Here is a 6,957-nt window from a genome sequence, read left to right on the forward strand (position 1 = left end):
TGCACAAACATACATGAAGGTACTTTTACAAATATATCACCAAATGAGTAATACAATGTGTGTTGGTACATTAACTTATATCATTTATGTGGAACTAATATATATTGGGTGTGTAATATATTGTTAAAGATGTAATGTTGGGCTTCTTTATCTACGTTAGCAGAATAACCACCTGTAATTGAATAAGTCAGTCAGCAGTTTATCAAATATCTATAGGAACGATCGATCAGAGCACAGAATAAGAGACCACCCAAGTGTCTGGTTTCCAAACTGAAACTACTGCAGAAATAAATCATATAATTATACATAAGTTTTTAGGGGTATAGAAGCGTTAACAACCAATTAGAAAATGGTAAATTATGAAAACAACAAGAGAGCGATACATTATGTGTAGTCTGCAATTTGTACGTTTTAAACAAATCTTATGTTTTTATCTTGGGCATTCTGCCACCAGTATTGATGTTTTCATAAAACATTCAGCTGTGCATCCTTGGCTTATCCATATTCTCTGAACATGTTTTGCCACATTTTTCAAAGCTTCAATCTTTTTTCTTTTCTCATTCTGAGTAAAATATCTACTAATTTCTTTTAAAGCTATAACATAATGATTACTTCTATGGATATGTAATTTTCATTTTGCAAACTGTGCCCAATTTTAATCATTATTTTACAAAAAATTATGCCTACAGGAATCGGGCAAACCGTCTAGGCTGATGGTACTAGAGGCTAAGTCCCTATGAGGTGATCTTTCCAGGCAGAGGGTAATAACTGACACACATACATCACTGTAGTCCGGTGGTTCCCAAAGTGTGCGCCGCGGCTCCCAGGGGTGCCACGGCGCTGTCACTGGGGTGCCGCGGGCCAGCCATAAAAAAAAAGCACAGAAACTTACCAATCCGCCAGGCGCCGGGACCCAGCAGCCGCCTCTCTCCCGCAGCAGCTGTCACTGACGTCGATATTCAGTGACAGCTGCTGCGGGAGAGAGGAGGCTGCTGGGTCCCGGTGCCTGGCGGATTGGTAAGTTTCTGTGCTATTTTTATTTATTTTTTTATGGCGGGGCAGAGTGAAAAGGATTGTGAGGGAGGCAGTGTGACGGCAGAGGGGGGCATTTTTGCATACAACTAAAGTATTTTTGTTGTGACCTAAATACTTATTACAATTTTTTTGTCCCAACTACTTCTAAAACAGGACTGCTCATAAATTATTTTGGAGGGGTGCCTTGAAAAAATTTGGAGACTGTAAGGGTGCCTCAAACTGCAAAAGTTTGGGAACCACTGCTGTAGTCTATTCACAACCTTCTAAGGGGGAGTTATGAGAGGGAGAGATACAGAAACAACAAAAGGTACAATCATTTCAACACCTTTCTCTTTAAACTTGACTTTCACCCCAGGTAGGGAAAGTGTTGTAATCAGAGTTCTGTCTTTTCAGGATATCTGTTCTTTTAAGGGTTCACAATCTGTTAAATTGAAGCATTATTCCAAAAGCATTCTTTCCTCATGTCTTGTCTGCAATCTCAGTATCTTTCCTAAAGGCACATGACATGTATGCATTCCATCCTATCAACATGGTTAATACTACAATGATAACTAGTGGATGTACTAACAGGTTAAACATATTGGTCATTAAGGGGGATGACCCCGTGAATACATCCCACCAATGTTATTCTAAATCATCCTTTAATTTAGTGGCCATACCTTTCAATTTCCCTCAATGATGGTTACCATTTTTTCATGATTATTGGTGTAATTTACCTGTTTGAGGTGGTCATTTAATTTTGTTTTGTTTATAATTTTCACTTCTATGTCTAGGGTTAACTGAGACAAACCTAAACTTTTGTATTTATACATTTTGTCTACCTGTGACATTTTATCCTTAGAGAATATTAACAACTTCCCTTGCCACTGCAGATGTTATGTTTACACAGGTCTGCAAAAAAAATTTTTTGGACAGCTGTTTTGCTTTAGTTGACTGATTCTTTCGTTTTTTTGATGCGCTGTACTTTCATCCCATTTGTTTTATAACTGTTTGCAATTTTTCATTTCCGTTCTGTAAAAAAAACTTTTTCTCATTTGTTTGCTGTGAATCTTTTTCTGGATTATCTAGGAGTTAGTTTCACTCCATCTTTCTTGATCCTTGCAGCATACATATGTCTCATTCCCAAATGTACATCTTCCAGGACCTTCTGAGTGAAGGACCTCCAACAGTACAAGTTAGCAGGGAAAACCAGAGGGGAAAAACAAATCTTCCTGCTGATAATCATAATTTATCTTATAGGAACAATATACTTGAGGGAGCACATTTTTGTTTGTTGACCCACTAATGGTTGAGTTTGAGCAATTAGGTGCACCATTACATATACCAATATTGTGTCAATTTGCATATTCAAAAGTGGGGTGCCACTTATTTTTGTATTTGTATGACAGCACCTGTGGTGCATTTGTTACGATTTCTATTGTTGGAATGATTGACTGCTACAAAGGGAAGAGAATTTTTTACTCAGGTTAAAATCTCAATAACCAGTGCAGGAAATCCCAGGATTTGCACTGTGTTCCAAGATCTTTAGCGGGTGTGTGACCAGAGCACTTTCACTATATGGACAAAAGTATAAAGACACATGACCACTACACCAACAGGGACTGTAATGGCATTGTAATCAAATGCATATCCTTTAATATGGAATTGGTCCCCCTTTCTGTCTTCCCTTGTGGGACATTGGGGTATAGAGTAGGGACAGGGTGAACTGGCACTTTAAACTTCTGTTTAACTAAGCCCTAGCTCCTCCGTCTATACCCCACCCCCTGTCCAGCCTCCGTCTAGTTTAAGCTGTGTCTGGGCTGCTCAGCAGCCCTCTTCTGTTACTTTTATTTTATGGCAGGTATCTGCTGTATGGAGGGGGGATTGGAGGTGCCTCTGTTTCCAGCCTTCCTCTCCCAATGGTTTCATACCCTCCTTGGAGCCGGGCACAGTTGCCGCAGGCTGTGTCTGTCCTCCTGATCTGACAGTCAGGCTGCAGACACTGCGTGAGGAGGTATGGCACCAGGTAAGTGAAACACTCTCCCAGCACAATGCTGAGGGGTAGAGAATCGCAGTTTGTCCCTGAGCAGGCTGCTTCTTACTAGAAGCAGTCATTTTATAAAAAAAAAAAAAAAAAAAATTATATTCGCTCAGGAGACAGGGTCCGGGTAGGGTCACTAACATAGTGAGCCCTGCTAGGCATTGGATTGGCTGAGGATGTTGTTCTGCTGAATGTTACCAATTCAGTGCTGGGCCCTGAGGGAGTGGTGTTTCTTCTATTACACTTCCTCCATGGTGGTCTCTCACTATTTTGTGTGCAGACACCAGAATAAACAGCCATTGTATAGCTCCCCTTTTCTGTCCTGAGTCCTGATAGAAAGGTTTGGGATTCTTATTTTCAAAAGTTTATTACTTTTACTCTGTGGGGCTTTATTGGCTGTATTGCATACTCCCTTTCTGTTCAGTTTTGTGGGCTGCTTGTTTATATTGTGCTTTGTTACTGTTTATTACTGGGGTTTTTTTTTTGTTTGTGTTTTGTCCCATCTGTTAACATATCGGAAGGGGAAAAACCATGCGTGGTAAAGCTGGTGTTGCATCAATGTTAAGTTTCACATGGGCTGTCTGTCACGTTAAGTTAGCATCAGGTCAGTCAGGCGCGCAGGCTCTGCATGCAGCCTGCCGACTTTCAAAGAGCATGTCGTATGTAAAGCAGCAGCTGCTGTATTACACGGTAACACAAGCCTGGGTTCGGGGTCTCCAATACAGTGGCTGAATTTGCTCAGTTGGTGCGGTCATAGGCTGTGGTTGCTCCATCTTCTGATTCTGCTTGCACTGTAGCAACCAACATGGGTTCTAGTTCGATAAGTCAAGGTTTGACTGTTTCTCCCTGGCGGAGTCTGTACAACCTGCTTGGGTACAGGGAATTGCATCCTCTGTACAGGGTTTGGTTTAGGTTTCTTCCTCTTATGTGAGGAACACTGTGCCGCAGATTGTAACATCCTCTCTAAGCGTAGGAGGATGGCGCCACAACTTCAGGAAAACAAGCCAGATTTAACTGTAGTTCCCAGAATGAAGGTAATTTAGCTCTGAATTCTGACATGGATGCTCCTTCGGTTGTGGAGGAGATTCATTTGGTTCGCCAGAGTGTGGAGGAATTAATACAAGCTGTGTGCCAGGTACTTCACTTCCTAAGTAAAAAAATAAATTTGTTTTTCCTGGCTTCCCTATTGGAAGATTTGTTGTCGGAGCCTTGGACTTCCCCAGATAGCAAGTTCCAATTATTTCGGTGACTGCAGTTGGTTTATCCTTTTTCCTCCTGAAGTTTTTGCTAAATGGTAGAAGCTTCCACGTGTGGATGCTGCAGTTACAAGGTTAGCCAAGGTAACGACTATTTCTTTTCCAAACATGGCCACTCTTAAGGATGGTACAGACCATTGGGTTAAGGCCGTCCTTAAGTTCATTTTCCTGGCAGCATGTGCCTCTTTCAGGCCTGCTTTGGCATCTGCGAGGGTTAAAGCAGTAGAACGCTGGTCAAAACACCATTTTCAATGGTTTGTTGGCAGGCAGGTCTATTGCCCCTCTGAATTTTCTCCACTAATGGAAGCAGTTCAGAAGAAAATTATTTACGAGAGGCAGCTACATACGCGGGACTGATTTGGTGCATGATTCTCTGCCTTAAGTCACGGAAGGCTGATGGTAAGTCTGAAAAGGTTCTTGAGACCATACCGTTTTCTGGGGGTCTTTTGTTTGGACCTCAGCTTGACTCCATTAATAGTCCAAGCTACAGGTGGAAAGGGCACTTTTCTTCCAGTTAATGCTCTCAAACAAAGATTATCCAAATTTCAGTCCTCAAGAAAGTTTGGGGGTTAATATTCCTCAGGCCAATCTTCTACAGGCCAGTCATCCGCCCCTAGGGGTGGTTGCTGCGTGGGTGCCAGGCCTAGTCGGCTTGACGTTCAGTAGCGAAAACCTGCAAACAAGCAGTCCGCAATAGACATTTTGCTTCTCCACTGTTGCCAGTGGTGTGAGCACGTCTTTTCGTTCAGGGATCAGTGGTTGCAGTCTACCACCGATGTCTGGGCTTGGGTGTAGTGGATTGAGGATACAAGATCGATTTGCTCTGTCTTTCTCCCAGACAGTTCTTTGCCATAGGGCTTTCCACTTGTCCACGAAAGCGACTGGTTTTACGAGAAACTATTCTATCCCTCCTTTATTCTGGAGTGATGATTCTGGTGCCAGATTCTCGGAGGTTTGGGTTTTTAATACTTCTCATACTAAAACCAAAGCGCTTATTCAGACCAATTCTGACACTGAAAATCTTTCAACACCCATGTCACAGTGCCCAGGTTCAAGATCGTGTCTTTGAGCTCGGTCATTCATGGCATGGAACATGGAAAATTCATGGGGGTTCTAGACATCAAAAATGTCTGTCTTCATGTACCCATCTAGAGGGGTCATCGGTCCCTTTTGAGGTTTGCAGTTCGGTCACAGCACTAACAATTTCAGGCTCTTCCCACGACCCCACATATCTTCAGAGAGCATGCCAGTAGTGGCTGCTCTGCTAAAGTCTAAGAGGATTACAATCATCCCTTGTCTGGACAAACTTCTTTTAATGACAGTCTCCAAGGTTTTTTACGCAACATATCCAAGTAGTAATCCAGACTCTACAGTTTCACGGTTTGATTCTCAACTTCAAAAAGTCCCAAGTTGCTCCCATCTCGGCAAATGACCTTTGAATATTTCACATCCGTCAAAACTGGTGTTCTTGCCAACAAAGACAGGATTCTAGCCTTGTAGAACAGGGTAAGATCTTGGTTGGCAGTAAGGTAGCCTTCAATACATTTTCCAATGAGTGTTTTTGGCAACATTGTATCGACTTTCTAGCCGGTCCAGTTTGCTCAGTTTCATACACGGCAGTCCCAGTTGGATTTTCTGTTGCAATGCAACAAATACCATCTGAATCTGGCGGCCCAGGTATTTCACCTGCCTCCGCAGAGCAGTTAGTTGCTTCTTTGGTGGTTACATAAAAAGATTCTCGCCAGGGGACACAATTTATCAATTTTAAAATTGGACTTTAATCACAAAGGATGCCGGCCTTCGAGAGTAGAGGCCTTCTGTCTTCATGCTCGGTTTCAGGGTTTTTGTACTCAAAAGGAATCCAAGCTTCCAATCAATGTCTTTGAACTGTGAGCAGTCTTCATGCTCTTATAAGCACACAACTCTTGGCTGCAGGGAAGGCCAGTGAAGATTTAGTCAGACCATGCCACGTCCGTGGCATACCTCAATCATCAGAGCGGCACAAAAAGTCCCTTGGCCATGCGGAAATTGTCCCTTCATCCAAGGTGGTTGGTCAGCTGGTGGAATGGTGGGGTCACCCGAATGTAAGCATGGCATTTCGGATGAACCACAAGGTTCTCATCTTCTGCTCCTGTGCAAGAGATCCTATGGCTGTTGCAGTAGACGCCATGGGGTAAATGCATGAACATGCGGGTTCTTCAACACCCGCGTGTTCGGCGATTAAATTTCAAGCGGCTCTGCTTTGTAAAGGGAAACCTCCCTTTACAAGGCAGCGCCGCTTGAAATTTAATCGCTGAACACGCGGTTGTTGAAGAACCCGGATGTTCATACATTTACCCCAATGTCTGTCTCTCTTGAAGGTATTGCTTAGTGTACCTTTTTCCACCGGTAGCCATGCTTCCAAGGGTGTTAAAGGTAGAGAGGGTGTTCCAGTTCTTCTGATAGCGCCGGATTGGCCGCAGAAGACCTGGCAGGTACCGTTACGCCCAGATCTATTAACTCAAGATCCCTATTGTCGTATACGATTACAACGTCTGGCTTTAACGGTGTGACTGACGCTATGATCCTAAGCGCTAAGGTATTTCTAAACTTGTTGTGCAAACCATGATTTGTGCTCGGAAACCAGCCTCTGCAAAGATTTTGCAA

Source organism: Mixophyes fleayi, chromosome 12, assembly GCF_038048845.1.
Source record: "Mixophyes fleayi isolate aMixFle1 chromosome 12, aMixFle1.hap1, whole genome shotgun sequence".
Classification (NCBI taxonomy): Eukaryota; Metazoa; Chordata; class Amphibia; order Anura; family Limnodynastidae; genus Mixophyes; species Mixophyes fleayi.